The following is a 13204-nucleotide window of genomic DNA, read 5'->3' as shown; positions in this document are numbered from 1 at the left end:
TTGAGGTTGGTTGGTCTTTTCCGTAACGATGGTCGCAGGGGAGCGGCGTTGCGGGGGGCGGGGGCGCTTCCCACGGCGCCGCGTGTCGTCCTGAAGGAAGAACGCCTAGACTCGTGCCCGTGCGCGCGGTGCAGCGGCTCGGGAGTGTAAAGTCAGGCAGTGACCCTTGCTGTTGTTCAGCCGTCTTACTCAACATGGTGAGCCTTTAATCCTCTCTTTAAAAGTTTTTGTGTTTGCGTGAGCTACACCTTTGCCCCAAGTAACTAGCAGCCTCTGGTCAGGTGTCCTGCGCCTTTCCTCCACCGTGCCCACTCCCGTGACCCTTGGCTCCGTCCTCCTTTGCTCTGCACCTCCCCCTGGCAGAGTGACATCTGCAGATCCTCTGACATCTGGAGACAAGCAGTGCCCAGATCAGTAAGCAGGTAAAACGGTGCTTCAGGAATTTGTGAAGATGTATCTGATTTGAGATTGAGATTTTTCTTTACGTTCACATAAGGTACGTTTTTTTTTTTCACTTTGCAGTGCCAAGTGGGTGACCGGTCAGCTTACTCAAAATTCCTATCAGGGATAAAGCAAAACCCATTTACTCACGGGTGGGAAGGTGGGAGGGCTTAATGCCTGTCTTAACTTCTGGTTTCTTTCCCTTTTTATAAGAAGGTTTAGTTGATAAGCCGAATGAATTAAAATGTAAGTCTAACTAAAATGGTGTATTTTAAGTGTGACGTTACACTTCGAAAATGGTATTCTTTACTTTTAAAAGTCTTGACGGAAATATTTTGTTCTCTGAATCAAACTGGAACTTTTTGCAATTTTACATCCCTACTTTAAGTAAAATTTTGACTACACCTAAAAGTTTGGTATTTTGAGTTACCTATTTTGTAAGATCGCTTTGTGGTAATTACCACATTTTGTTTGTTTGTTTTGCGGTACGCGGGCCTCTCACTGCTGTGGCCTCTCCCGTTGCGGAGCACAGGCTCCGGACGCACAGGCTCAGCGGCCATGGCTCACGGGCCCAGCCGCTCCGCGGCATGTGGGATCCTCCCGGGACTGGGGGCACGAACCCGCATCCCCTGCATCGGCAGGCGGACTCCCAACCCCTGCGCCACCAGGGAAGCCCCACACGTTTTTTTGATCGTGTGTATTCACAGCTCTCTTACTTCATACTTAATCCTCTATCAGGGTTAACACATTTATAACATTCATTATTTTGTCAAGTAGTCATGATACTACCTGTTTGAATTGTACTATTTCCATAAAAGTCCATGAGAGAGAAGAAAAAAGTAATTGTTAACAGCTAGCGACTGTTAAGCAACGAGAATAAAGAAGCTGGTGGTGAAGCTTGTGCCCAGACTCAACCTTGGTGAAGAAGTGTTGATAAGAGATAATTAACGGGAGATGTAATTGAAGGGAGGTCACTGGACGTTGATACTTGGACTGTAGGACTAGAGATATAGTAAATTTACTTGTGCAGATTTGTGGGTGGTGAGGTGTTTCGCTCTTTAAGGTTTTGTTCTGTTCCAGGCTCCGCTTGGCAGAGTTCTCTGGTAACCCTAAATTTTGTGCCGTCTTTCTGCTTTCCGCTGCTGTGTGTGATCAGAACGTGACTGAGGTGGGTCTCTCCTTGCCTGAGTGTGGACGTGAGGGGCGCAGGGGCAAGTGCGGTCTCCCCTGACTTCGAAGGAAGGTTGGGGAGTGCGTATAGTGGAGAGAGGCTTTTGATTTCCTTTTTGTTTTTAAAGCTAATAGAGTTTGGGGGGGACACCTGAAGAAAGTATTGTAATGTGTAAAATTTGATGATGGCTTTTTTTTTTATAAAATATGTCTTAGAGTATATACATATATATATATATTTTTTTTTTCTTAGAAACAACAGGGTTTTGCTTGTGGGTCAGGTCAGCCCATCGTGCTCTCAGGGATTTCCCATCTTCCTGCAAATAGGGATACAGGTGGGCTCAAGAGGAAACTAGCAATTGTTCTGCTAGTGACAAGATGTGTGAGTGACAGTCCCTGGTGACTTGCCCCCTCTCCTTCCCCTATGACAAGCTGGCCAGGGTGGTAGGCATCGCCCCTGAAGGTGGAATAGGTGAGCTTTTATGCCTAGATGAACAAAGAGTCAAAATAGTAAAACCAGGGGGAGGCGTCCAGAAGGAAGTGAGAAAGTAGTTGTTAGCCTGTACCTCCAAATACTTATGCTCTAAGCAATGACTGCTCTTTGGAAGTTGTTAAATATTTATACAGATTTTTCACGCGTGATGTTTAGTCGCCATCACCCAGCCCCACTCCCTTTTCTTGGGCAACACTCACTGCATGAACATCTTTTGCAGGTGTTGGCACACGATATTACAGTCCTTCGCTGGTCTGTCTTCAGCAGTGTGAGCTCTACTTAAAGCTTGAGGGCTAGGTGCCCCTTCCTCGCCCCACAGCCTTGTAGGAGACCCAGCCTGGAGGTAAAGATGGTTAAGTCTTATTATGTTCCCGAGGTTGCTTCAAGTTACTTGTGCCCATTAATTCAGTCTTCACACAACCCTGCAAAGGAGGAACTCTTGTTCTTCCCAGTTTTAGATGTGGAAGCCAAGGCCCAGAGGACAGATGACTTGGTCAGCAGAGCGGCCAAGCCAGCGCTGGAAGCTGGGCTCCAGGGCCCATGCATGGTGTGCTGCATCAGTGACCGTTTGTGGCCAGTACTGTTGAAGGCCCACTGCGGGGTGCGGCTCCCCAGCCGTGGGATTGCTCTGTCCTTCCAAAGCTCAGGAGAGGTCTCACTACCAAGAATTAGAGGAAACGACCTCTGAAAGCAAATGAAAATGAGCTGTCTTTAAAGGGAGTGCCTATCAAAATGGTCTAAGATTAGTAACAAGGCTTTCAGAACGGGCATCCTCAAAGTATTTTAAGAATAGATACTACAGAGACAGTAGCAGGGGGAACGTCTGAATGTCAAGTGAGTGATACGGTAGCCTTGCCTGCCGAGCTACTCTCACAGGACCTCAGCTGGCCTCTTGCAGGGAAGCTCTGGGTCTGCTGCTTTTGTACATTCATTGCTCTTCTGATTTTCTGGAGGAACAGGGGGAACGGGTTAGAGGAGGGAAGGGCTTGTCATGAACTACTGCCTGGATTGACATAGTTTTTTGCATAGCTTGAGAGCAGCTGGTTCTTTTCATCTCAGAGTGTGTAGGTTTAAGTGTCTAGACTTTCTATTTGATGATTTTATTTTAACCGGTTTCTTCATCCACGATCTAATCTATTGCTTTGAATTAGACATTAATCTTTTTCTAAAGACATAATGCTTAACAAAACTAAAGGTTCATTTGCTTAATTCAAGCTTGAGTCTGGGAAGTTGTGTAAATAATGTAGGTTTCTGGGTAATCTGGTATGGCCAGCCTTTCTGAAAGGGTTTACATAGATGTTATGAAAGAAAGAAACATTTAAATTGGCGAAGGGTAACAAAAATTAAGAGCACTTGGGCGTCAGTAGCAGGAAGTTATTGTGTTTCATTGAATATAAGATACATGTGATTTCAAAGATGTGAAAATGAAAGAAAATGTGCTTCTTAGAATCAATGAAATACCATATTTGTGAATGCAAAACTTTTCAGTCGGGCTTCCCTGGTGGCGCAGTGGTTGAGAGTCCGCCTGCCGATGCAGGGGACACGGGTTCGTGCCCCGGTCCAGGAAGATCCCACATGCCGCGGAGCGGCTGGGCCCGTGAGCCATGGCTGCTGAGCCTGCGCGTCCGGAGCCTGTGCTCCGCAACGGGAGAGGCCAGAACAGTGAGAGGCCTGCGTACCGCAAAAAAAAAAAAAAAACTTCTCAGTCATAGTCATTATTTCTAGAGTACTGTGATAGTTTTCTCCTGTGGAGAGTCTGCCTTAAAGAAGTCAGATGTGTATGGTTTTTTTAAGATTAATGCATTCAGTGTACCTACTGAGCACAGCTACATTGTAGTGTCTCTGAAATCAGGCTGTGCATTCAAGAAGCTGGCCTGATCTTAGTTAGATAATCAGGTGCAGGTTTATGGTAGTATCAAATCATACTCCTTGATTGTTTTATTCCTTGATTTTAAAAATCTGTTGATTTGATGAGAAGTTCTGGGTTCAGTTCATGTCTGCTGTTTATCAAGCTTGAAGGCCCTTTCTAAACCTCAACTTGCTTATCTAGAAATCACATCATAAGATTTTTGTTGAGATAAAACAGTGCTGTGCTTTTGAACCTGTAAGGTGTTGTTGAAGTGTTAGGTACAGCTGTTCACTAATTTTCGTGTATTTTAAGGTGTTTGGGTTTAGTTGTAGCTATATTTAAATGTGAAAGTAGCAGTCTCTTAGCTTTTCCCGACCTCCCGCAATCTCTCCGCTCACCCCAGATCCCTTCCATAGGGCCTGACCTCTTGGTTTTCCCATCATTATTCCGTGATCTTCCCACGCCGTGATCTCGGCTCGCATTTCTTTCCCAACGTAGAGTACAGCTTTCCCCTGCTGTCCTGTCTGGAAGCAGAGCATTCCTACAAAACCTTTCGTAAGCCGAAATGGTGTAAAGGGAGAAGCAATGATTACCTTAGCCATAGGTGTCAATTACCTTATGACACAGGCACAGAAGGAGTCAAGGTAAAGCCCAGACGCTCAGACACAGTTCAAAGCTCTGACAGCTTGGTGCTGAGATGCTCAGTGTAGCTCCTGGAGAAGGAGCTTGGTGGGGCCCCTCTCACTGCTCAGGGTGCACTACCTGTATAATCATTTCCTGCGAAACAAATGCTGAAGGCTTATTTTGCCCCTTTTTTTTTTTCCCCCAAAAGTGAAATCTTCAGATTTCTTTCAGTTAGCAAGCTGTAGGTCTTTGGTAAAAGCGAAGTGACGTACAGCGAGCTTTCAAAAAATGGGGGATTTCTCAGGAATTCTCTGTGGTAGTCCAGTGGTTAGGATGCCGGGCTTTCACTGCCCGGGGCCCGGGTTCGATCCCTGGTCGGGGAACTAAAATCCCGCAAGCCATGCGGGGTGGCCAAAAAAAAAAGGTGAGGGATTTCTATATTCTTTTAGTTTCCTCTCCTCCTCTCACACCTAGTCATCCATCTAAATCCATCTCAGATTCCACTTTCTTTATGAAACATGCTCAGCCACTCTTAACATCCTTTCCTGTCACTTAGCACGTCATGGTGTTTAGCATTGGCTGTATCCTGCTTGTTCTCTGGTTTTATCATATGGGTTAGGCTTGCTCTTCAACTTGATGTGAATCAAGATATTGAAAGATTTTGGTACAAATTCCACTTCAGCCCTCTTACTAGCTTCGTGTTAACGTGACAGTTACTTACCTTCTGTTCCTCAGCTGTAAAACAGGGTGCTATTTCCTGTGACCTTTACAGGTTCTTAGAAAGATTCCAGGTAATGCAGGAAAAGCTTTGACAAACCGGCTCACAGTAACTGATAACTGTTAAAATGTTGGTATCTTTTTTTTTAATTTTTCATACAGTTTTTAAAGGTTACTTTCCATTTACAGTTATTACAAAATATTGGCTCTATTCCCCATGTTGTACAGTACATCCTTGAGCCTATCTTATACCCAATAGTTTGTACCTCCCATTTCCCGACCCCTATATATCCCCCACCCCATAACCACAAGTTTGTTCTCTATATCTGTTAGTCTGCTTCTTTTTTGTCATATTCACTAGTTTGTTGTGTTTTTTAGATTGAACATATAAGTGATATCATACAGGGTTTGTCTTTGACTTCACTTAGCATAACGCCCTCCGGGTCCCTCCGTGTTGTTGCAAATGGCATTATTTCATTCTCCTTTATGGCTGAGTAGTATTCCATTGTGTAGATGTGCCACATCTTCTCTATCCATTCATCTGTCGATGGACACTTAGGTTGTTTCCATATCTTGGCTATTGTAAATGGTGCTGCCATGGACATTGGGGTCATGTATCTTTTCAAATTAGTGTTTTTGTTTTTTATCGAATATATACCCAGGAGTGGAATTGCTGGATCATGTGATAACTCCATTTTTAGTTTTTTGAGAAACTGCCACACTGTTTTCCACAGTGGCTGCACCAGTTTACATTCCCACCAAGAGTGGAGGAGGGTTCCGTTTTCTCCACATCCTTGACGACAGTTGTTGTTTGTGTTCTCTTTAATGATAGCAAAATGTTGATGTCTTAAGAGATCCTCTTGCCTAGGAGAGTAACTTACTCTGTGTTGCTCCAGGACCACCTTAAGAAAACGAAGGGTGTTATGGGGGCTGGCTTTCAGCTTGGTTCATCCAGAAAGTTGGCAACAGCATCTGAAGGTCTGCTCGTGCTGAATGTTGCAGTGGAGAAACCCAGTTTCTGCCTCACGCAACCATGTGTTTAGACAGCGACTGGCAAGCAGTTGGGTCCTGGCACCATCGTGAGAGCAGGGTACGTGGAGGGAATGTGATACAGTGCCCAGTCCACAAGACTTGGGTGGGGAGTGAAGGGAAGGAAATCAGGGTGTAGGAAGAGGAAGGAAGGAAAGGGAGAAGAATGTTCCAGACTGAGGGGGCTTGGAGTGGAGATTGCAGAGAGCGTGGTGCATTCTGGGAAACCAGAGTACTTGGTGCGTTTGTCTGGCAAAGAAGGGGAAGGCCCGAGACGAGGGGCTGGCAGGGACCAGAGTGATGAGTAAAAGCCTTGAATACGGTGCTGAGCACCTTGAAGTGTGTTTCCAAGTAAATGTGATCATAAACGTTTAAGGTTCTCACTAGAGGAGTGACGTCAACTTCACGGAAGGTCACTCTGGCCTTTGGAAAATGGGTGGTGACAGGTACGAGTGGAGACAGGAATGCAGCTGCTCAGCTACTGCAACAACAAAGGCTGGCAATGTGAGCTTACACTAAATCAGAGGGTTTCGGATTCTTTTTAGAGGGCCCAATAGTAAATATTTCGGACTTTGCAGGCCAGTCCTGTCTCATCTACTCAACTCAGCTGTGCCTTCGCAGCAGGAAAGCAGCCAGAGACCCCAGGAACATAATAAGGGTGTGACGGTGGCCAATACCACTATTTACAGATCAGCAAGGGCCAGATTTTGATTTCACGTGGTAGTTTGCCTGCCCTGTGCTAAGCCGGTTCTCAAAGCCTTTTGGTTCCAAAACCTCTTGGTTTTATACTCTTAATAATTTTTGAGGACCAGAGAGCTTTTTGTTCATGAGGGTTATGTCTATCAATATTTACTGTATTGGAAATTAGGACAACTGAAACTGTTTATTATTTCACTTTAATAATAAATCTATTACATGTTATCATAACATTTTTAATGAAAAACAGCTTTACCAAAACCAAAAAAGATTGAGTGCCATTGTTTTATACTTTGCAAGTGTTTTAAGTGTAGGGCTTAATAGGAGACAGGTGGATTCCCAGATCTGCTTCTACATTCAATCTGTTACAATTGTTTTATTGAAATATATGAAGAAAATTTGGCCTCATACTTACATGTAGTTAGAACAGGGAGGGGTGATTTAATAGCCTTTTCATGTAATTGTAGGTATTCCACTTTAATACTACAACAGAACTGCACACGTGGTGGTTTCTTCTAGTTACAATTTGGAGCCTGAGACCATATCAATGAATTGTTTACCCCCTGTTAACATTAAAGTCCATAGTTCTATCTTGTACTTTGACTGTATCCCTTGCTCATGTGGGTAATTTGGTAGCATCACACCTTGGTCATTTAGAAATACATATTGGGACATATGGGACATATTGTTAAGTTGTTCAGATCTTCTAAATATTGAATTGTTTACCCCCTGTTAACATTAAAGTCCATAGTTCTATCTTGTACTTTGACTGTATCCCTTGCTCATGTGGGTAATTTGGTAGCATCACACCTTGGTCATTTAGAAATACATATTGGGACATATGGGACATATTAAGTTGTTCAGATCTTCTAAATCTTGATACATTTCATTGTACAAGATCAAGAAAATCACCACTGATCTCATTAGAAGAGTCTTAAAGTGGGAAGCTGTCAAATTAATAGTAGAAACAAGTTTTCCAAAATTCTGATTTCTCTTGAAAGCTTGGATTTTATCATTGGCAACAAAAATACCGTCAGTTGTTTTCTGTGTAGTGAGTGGCTCACTTTGCTTATTTTTAAGAAAATTTCTGCCCGATGTCAAAACCTAAACAACCATAGTTGGTCAGTTGTTCTTTCAGATAAAAGTGGCATTCCATGAAAATGGCTGGTTCAACCTGTAGCACTGACAACCGTGCACATGCTTTTCCTCGAGACAGTCACTGCACTCGGGGGTACAGCAAACCTGCTGTGTGCCTAACGCCCACCTTACCACAAAGCATATTGAAAAGACTCATCCTGGGGGCTTCCCTGGTGGCGCAGTGGTTAAGAATCCGCCTGCCAGTGCAGGGGACACGGGTTCGAGCCCTGGTCTGGGAAGATCCCACATGCCGCAGAGCAGTTAAGCCAGTGCGCCATAGCTACTGAGCCTGCGCTCTAGAGCCCACAAGCCACAACTACTAAAGCCTGCGCGCCTAGAGCCCATGCTCTGCAACAAGAGAAGCCACCGCAGTGAGAAGCCCACACACCGCAAAGAAGACCCAACGCAGCCAAAAATAAATAAACTTAAAAAAAGAGAAAAGACTCATACTGATGGGTTGGGATTGAGTAAAATTAATTCGTTTGATGGTTCATCAAGGATATTCCTCAGTAAAACTGTGGGAGTGAAGGGAAGGAAATCAGGGTGTAGGAAGAGGAAGGAAGGAAAGGGAGAAGAATGTTCCAGACTGAGGGGGCTTGGAGTGGAGATTGCAGAGAGCGTGGTGCATTCTGGGAAACCAGAGTACTTGGTGCGTTTGTCTGGCAAAGAAGGGGAAGGCCCGAGACGAGGGGCTGGCAGGGACCAGAGTGATGAGTAAAAGCCTTGAATACGGTGCTGAGCACCTTGAAGTGTGTTTCCAAGTAAATGTGATCATAAACGTTTAAGGTTCTCACTAGAGGAGTGACGTCAACTTCACGGAAGGTCACTCTGGCCTTTGGAAAATGGGTGGTGACAGGTACGAGTGGAGACAGGAATGCAGCTGCTCAGCTACTGCAACAACAAAGGCTGGCAATGTGAGCTTACACTAAATCAGAGGGTTTCGGATTCTTTTTAGAGGGCCCAATAGTAAATATTTCGGACTTTGCAGGCCAGTCCTGTCTCATCTACTCAACTCAGCTGTGCCTTCGCAGCAGGAAAGCAGCCAGAGACCCCAGGAACATAATAAGGGTGTGACGGTGGCCAGTACCACTATTTACAGATCAGCAAGGGCCAGATTTTGATTTCACGTGGTAGTTTGCCTGCCCTGTGCTAAGCCGGTTCTCAAAGCCTTTTGGTTCCAAAACCTCTTGGTTTTATACTCTTAATAATTTTTGAGGACCAGAGAGCTTTTTGTTCATGAGGGTTATGTCTATCAATATTTACTGTATTGGAAATTAGGACAACTGAAACTGTTTATTATTTCACTTTAATAATAAATCTATTACATGTTATCATAACATTTTTAATGAAAAACAGCTTTACCAAAACCAAAAAAGATTGAGTGCCATTGTTTTATACTTTGCAAGTGTTTTAAGTGTAGGGCTTAATAGGAGACAGGTGGATTCCCAGATCTGCTTCTACATTCAATCTGTTACAATTGTTTTATTGAAATATATGAAGAAAATTTGGCCTCATACTTACATGTAGTTAGAACAGGGAGGGGTGATTTAATAGCCTTTTCATGTAATTGTAGGTATTCCACTTTAATACTACAACAGAACTGCACACGTGGTGGTTTCTTCTAGTTACAATTTGGAACCTGAGACCATATCAATGAATTGTTTACCCCCTGTTAACATTAAAGTCCATAGTTCTGTCTTGTACTTTGTATCCCTTGCTCATGTGGGTAATTTGGTAGCATCACATCTTGGTCATTTAGAAATACATATTGGGACATATGGGACATATTGTTAAGTTGTTCAGATCTTCTAAATATTGATACATTTCATTGTACAAGATCAAGAAAATCACCACTGATCTCATTAGAAGAGTCTTAAAGTGGGAAGCTGTCAAATTAATAGTAGAAACAAGTTTTCCAAAATTCTGATTTCTCTTGAAAGCTTGGATTTTATCATTGGCAACAAAAATACCGTCAGTTGTTTTCTGTGTAGTGAGTGGCTCACTTTGCTTATTTTTAAGAAAATTTCTGCCCGATGTCAAAACCTAAACAACCATAGTTGGTCAGTTGTTCTTTCAGATAAAAGTGGCATTCCATGAAAATGGCTGGTTCAACCTGTAGCACTGACAACCGTGCACATGCTTTTCCTCGAGACAGTCACTGCACTCGGGGGTACAGCAAACCTGCTGTGTGCCTAACGCCCACCTTACCACAAAGCATATTGAAAAGACTCATCCTGGGGGCTTCCCTGGTGGCGCAGTGGTCAAGAATCCGCCTGCCAGTGCAGGGGACACGGGTTCGAGCCCTGGTCTGGGAAGATCCCACATGCCGCAGAGCAGTTAAGCCAGTGCGCCATAGCTACTGAGCCTGCGCTCTAGAGCCCACAAGCCACAACTACTAAAGCCTGCGCGCCTAGAGCCCATGCTCTGCAACAAGAGAAGCCACCGCAGTGAGAAGCCCACACACCGCAAAGAAGACCCAACGCAGCCAAAAATAAATAAACTTAAAAAAAGAGAAAAGACTCATACTGATGGGTTGGGATTGAGTAAAATTAATTCGTTTGATGGTTCATCAAGGATATTCCTCAGTAAAACTGGCTTTTTTCCTTTCTTTTCTTCCTGCCCTTGCGTGGTGTGAACAGCAGGACTGCCGGTGCGATTCCACGCTGCTGAGTGATGTGTGCTGGACACCAGCAGTTTCAGCCACGTTGCTTTTGCTCTTTCATGCAGATGACAACACAGTGAAAATGGCAACGCGTATTATTGTGAAAATAGTTTTGACCTTGTGGTCCTTGAAGAGGTTCTTGGGTACCCGCAGGGGTCCACAGACCACACTTTGAGAACTACTGCTTTAAAGCTAGCTACTAGCAATGGGAATAACAGAACAGGGCAGATTTTAAGATTAACTGTCCCCTCTTATCTTTACTGGATTTTGCTGTTTTTGTCTCAGAATACAAAAGCAGAGCATTCATTATTTAAAGTAACTCAAGTGATGCAGATGTAAAAAGAGTAAAAGCAAATGATGTTCTTCATTCCTCCCCAGAGGTAATGACCCTTAACAATGTGTGTATGTTTTTTAGACCATTTCCTATTCATCTATCTATGTACTTTTGTTTTACAATTTAGTTTGCGTGTAAGCAGCACTTTTTCAATCCCTTACAAAGTATGAATCCTATTATAAATGTTGTTTGCTTGCTTGTTTGCATCAGCAGTGTGTAATTTGAGATCGTACAGTGACCCGGGCTTTCTGCTGAGCTGTGCACACACTTGAGCCTGTTTGACCCTGAACATAGCCCCTGGAGATGTCAGTGCTACTGTTGCTTGTGTTTACAAATGAGCACATTGAATCTCAGAAGATGTAGTCACTTGCCCAAGGACACAGAGCTAGTGGGTGCTGAGGTCAGGATTTCAGCCCAGGTGTTCTGGGTCCAGAGCCCATACGTCGGTATTTTTTATGATGCTGCCTTCTTGCATAGCTCGATTTGATCCTTTTTGACGGCTACAGAGTATATAGTTGTACAGACTACTCATTTATTTAACAAGTCCTCTGTTGGTGGGTTCCAAGTTTTGCTATTACTAAAGATGCTGCAGTAAAGAGACTTGTCCATCCATCTGCCTGGGGCAGGCATTCCTGTGGCTAGAGTCCTAGAAACAGACACACTCAAAGGCCTCCAACATTTACCTTTTTTGGCTGCCAAATTGTCCTCCAAAAGACGGTGCTGACTTACACCTTCCCCAGACTTTTCCTTCTCCACTCATGCTGGGAATATCAAACTTTTTAATTTTAGCTATTTTAATGTTGTAGTTTGCATTTCCTTACACTTAGGCAATTGAGATTGTTTTTGTCAACTATTTCTATTTCTTCCGTGAATTGTCGGATTGTATCTCTTGTCCATTTTTCTACTGAGGCTTTTATAAATGAATTTTAAAAGCTTTTTAATACATTATAAGTACTAATCTCTGAATATTTTTTATTAACCTTGAGTTTTAATTTTTCAGTTATGTCCCCTGTATGTGTGTCTTCTGTAGGCGGGTTTTTTTGTTGCTGTTGCCGCTGTCGGGAACTAAGAAAAAGCTGAGGTCTTTGTTGGGTCAGTAGTGGTGTGGAAGAGGAGCAGTGCGGGACAACAGGAGTGATTCATAGGCTGGACTAAATATTGAGAGCCGGAGCTCAGAGAGTGACTGTGAGCACAGAAGAGCTTGGAAAGTTCACAGAGAGCTTGGTAAGGCTGTTAGACTTACACAGACTGGGGAGCAGACTTTAGCCCATTTTATCTAGATCTCCAGAGATAAGAAAGTCACAACTAAAACGCTGGTGTATGAATTCTATATCTTGTGCTAGACGTAGCACAGTGCTGGCACATAGGAAGTATTTTAATAAATTGTGAATTCTTAGTGAGTCATGATACCTGCCCCAAAGGTATTAAGTTCCCTGATAATGATGTGGAAAATTTGGGTGTAAAAAAGGAACAAACGATGAGTCCTCATTTTTAACCATATCTGTAAACGTGTCATTCATTTTTTAAAAGGGGTAAGAGAGTTCATGTAAATCATCAAAGAAAGGGCATTAATGGGCAAAGACTTCTTTTTTAATTTATTTTATTTATTTTTGGCTGCGTTGGGTCTTTGTTGCTGCACGGGGGCTGCTCTTCATTGCAGTGCGTGGGCTTCTCATTGCGGTGGCTTCTCCTGTTGCGGAGCACGAGCTCCAGGCACGTGGGCTTCAGTAGTTGTGGCTCGTGGGCTCACGAGTTGTGGCGCACACCTAGTTGCTCGCGGCATGTGGGATCTTCCCGGGCCGGGGCTCGAACCTGTGTCCCCTGCATTGGCAGGTGGATTCTTAACCACTGCACCACCAGGGAAGCCCACAAAGATATTTTAATTAAAGCAGTGGTGAGGTTTTATTTTTGCTTTACATTTCTGGAAGAAGTATCTCTACACTCATTTTTCTGGAGGGCAATTTCACATGTATCTATAAAACCTTAAGCAAGGGTTGGGAGCCTATGATTCATTCCACTTACAGGAATATGCTAGCTTTTTTTTTTTTTTTT

The 13204-nt window shown here is 43.6% G+C and overlaps 1 protein-coding gene across 3 annotated transcripts in view; it reads left to right on the top strand.

The window, feature by feature from the left end:
* The first annotated feature begins 1209 nt into the window (after nucleotides 1-1209).
* PPP2R2D (protein phosphatase 2 regulatory subunit Bdelta) overlaps nucleotides 1210-13204 on the top strand; it is a 48934-nt gene continuing 36939 nt past the window's right edge. Inside the window, exons 1-2 of one of the 3 annotated variants that reach the window (XM_024762190.1) lie at nucleotides 1210-1609; nucleotides 2325-2447. The gene's annotated coding sequence lies outside the window, so the exon portion shown is untranslated. Of the gene's footprint in view, nucleotides 1610-1956; nucleotides 2448-10643; nucleotides 12377-13204 lie in introns of those variants that run through there. The other 2 variants (XM_024762183.1, XM_024762195.1) reach the window with 2 other exon arrangements.

The sequence above is a fragment of the Neophocaena asiaeorientalis genome, unplaced genomic scaffold, assembly GCF_003031525.2.
Source record: "Neophocaena asiaeorientalis asiaeorientalis breed wild unplaced genomic scaffold, Neophocaena_asiaeorientalis_V1.1 scaffold356, whole genome shotgun sequence".
NCBI classification, from domain to species: domain Eukaryota; kingdom Metazoa; phylum Chordata; class Mammalia; order Artiodactyla; family Phocoenidae; genus Neophocaena; species Neophocaena asiaeorientalis.
Note: the sequence above shows the minus strand (reverse complement) of the source record. Positions and strands in the feature narration are given on the sequence as shown.